The sequence below is a fragment of the Juglans microcarpa x Juglans regia genome, chromosome 3S, assembly GCF_004785595.1.
Source record: "Juglans microcarpa x Juglans regia isolate MS1-56 chromosome 3S, Jm3101_v1.0, whole genome shotgun sequence".
Classification (NCBI taxonomy): Eukaryota; Viridiplantae; Streptophyta; class Magnoliopsida; order Fagales; family Juglandaceae; genus Juglans; species Juglans microcarpa x Juglans regia.
In genome coordinates, this window is record NC_054599.1 from 6,499,459 (window position 1) to 6,502,635 (window position 3,177).

A 3,177-nucleotide genomic window follows, 5' to 3' on the forward strand; every position below is an offset into this window, starting at 1 on the left:
AGATGAGATTAAAGTTAAAAAGTTAAATAAAATATTGTTAGAATATATTTTTTAATATTATTTTTGTTTTAGGATTTGAAAAAGTTGAATTGTTTATTTTATTTTGTGTGGGGATTTGAGAAAGTTGTAATGATAAAGTGAGATGAGATGAGATGAGATGAGATGTTTCCTGAAAACAAACGAGTAAAAGACATTTCATGACTCATACATGGAATAAATATATATATATATATATATATATGCTTATTGATAAAATTCAAATCATCCAATGAAATCCGCAAGCCAGTCTTCAATAGTTAGCTAGGAAGATCCCGAAATTATGTGATTTTTTCCTGAAAAATAAAAAAGAAATTTTAATTATTGCATAAAAATTAAATACTTAACAAGACCAGAATCTTGCAATAAATCTGTGCAAAGTCGGAATTAAAATCACATTCAAAAGTTAAAATAAAATATTTCCTAAAAAGATAATGTCATGAATTGACATTTTGATGTAGGGGTGCTGTTCACATGGGGCGGGGTGGGGTGGACCCACATTAAATAGCTTGAAACTTCACAGCTTATTACCATATTTGCAATGATCTTCCTTCTCAAAATATTCCAGCGTTATCAACGTCACACTATATTTATTTAACAGTTCTATATAAAAAAATCATGATTCCAGCTTGTATAGATTTTTCTGACAGCATTAAAATATTCATTAAATATTCTGGCACCCACATCTTATATAACTCTCTCTCTACCTCCTCGTGATCCTGCAATTAAATGATCAAGTACTCTAGAGAATTTCTATCCGAGTTCGTCGATCTTAACACCAATTAGCATGTAGTTTGAGGTCGCACTTGGAAACGAGCTCCCACGTTTTGTGATTTTATTGAAACTATCCCCTCCTTCTTCATATCCTCAATTAGGAAATCAGTAACATAATTAGATTAGACCAATCTAGATTTTGGACCATAAGATCTATGTTATGGACCACTTAACAGATAACATGCAGTCCTTTCTGTTGTAAATTTCCAACTATATATGTATGACACAAAAGATATTATTTTGTAGATAAATTCTAAATGGAAGCCTTACACTATATATCTACACATTACCAGCATATGATTTTTTATTTTTACTCTTCTATCTTAACGTTTAAATATGTATGTATTTAAATAGAAGTACAAAAATAACAAATAACCTATTGGTCAAATGAATGTCATGTGTGGCGTAAGATTTCCTTGTATAATAACTCTATTCTATATTACTCTTTATTTTTCTCCAACAGACATTCCTTTAAGATTAAGATTAGTAGAGATCAAACCTACCCTTACTCTTACTCCTGATCATAGTTTTAAATTCCATTCCGTTCATGTTGTTTTGACCAAAAATTTTCATTCCAGTGTAGTATCCAAGATACTATATCTCCTTGTTCCGTTTCGCTCCAAATTCTATACCGTTCTGGTCATTCCGACCAAAATTAGCATTTTGGACCATATTTCGTTTCAAACTATTTTAGTGACAATTTTGTCATTTTCTTGTACTTGGATGATATTTTTGTAAAGTTTAAATCTAGATGGTATTAAATTAATTCTAGAATATAAAATGTATCTATATAATTTAAATTTTTTTGTAACTTTAAATATTTCCACTCATTCTTTTATTTAAATATCATTATTTTTAAATTTTACTTATCATTCCTACATTACACACTACACATAAGTTTTTATTTTTATTTTTATTTTTTTCTTTAATAAGTATGTAGTATAGAGATGATGAATAAAATTACTCAATTAATTTAACATGAATAGAACAAAATAAAAAATATAATGTCTGAAATGATGAGTAACAAGATTCAATATAAGAAACACATAATCACACTTTCCTAATAAATAAAAAATGTATTTAGGGTTTCAATGTTTCTTGCTCATTGTAAGACACGTGGAGAATGTCCAGTGGGGCAAATAGTGGGTCCAGAAAGAGTTAGAAGAGACGGACAATGAGCTGTCATTACACCTCAGCATGGAGAGAACAGCCAATAGCATGTCTCCAACATGTCCATATAGGTATCAAAGTGACGTTACATCAGCTTCATTATTTTTAATTTTCTTCTAAATTAAATAATTTCTATTAATGAATCGACTTTTTTTTTTATGGAAAAAATATTTTCTATCGCAATTGCCTTTGACTGTTGATGAATATAATTAATTCAATATATCTATGTTATCATGTCGAATCTATAAGTAGGAAAAAATTTATCAAATTAACTCATTTAATTTTTAAAAAAATTAAATTATTTTTCTTTCGTATCTAAAAATCTGGATAAATATTTATCTTTATTAATTTTATTAGAAAAAAAATACTTCTTATATATATATATATATATATTCAGATAGATCATGAAAAATCTAATTCTTCCTTGAACCCATTTTCAGGAAGTACTGATCTTTATTCAACATTGATATATAGTAGGATCAAGATATTTTCAACGACAAGATCATGATCTTATTCATGCGTTGTTAAAACTTTATGAATAATGCGATGTTAAATCGTGGGATCAAGAAATAATTGGAGATTATTAGAGACTATAACATTAAATTGCATGCGCGCGGCTACATGCATGTATTGACATTTCTGATCTTTAGATGATATTCCTCCAGGCCAATATATATTCAAGTACGTACGTACGTACTCGATCGTAAAAATACCAAATAAGGAATATTTTTAGGCATCTTTTTAAGATAATGTATATAACATCTAGCTCTTGGCCGGTGGAAGCCGAAGGAAGGTACACTAACATTAGTAGTGGACTTTCTTTTTCCTTTTTCTTTATTCCCATCCAACTTTCCAGGTAGCCCCTATCTTCTCAAGATTTTGCGGGCTTTCAAATAATATTAAAATTAAAAAAAAAAAATAACCAGCTAAGAGTAGATCGATTTAGCTTACAATCCAAAAAAATTTGATAATTTTACAATTCAAGCATAGGAATTAAGGTCTCTTTGCCAAGAGTTTTAATTATAAAGATGGATCACCGAGTCAAAACTTCTTAGGGCATGTTTAGGTAATTAGATTAGATGATATAAGATAAAAATTCTGTATTTAATAGTAAAATAATTTGTAAATAGTAATGAAATGATTTAAGTTAAGATGTTTTATTGGGTTTTGAAAAATGAGAATGAAAAAGTTGAATAC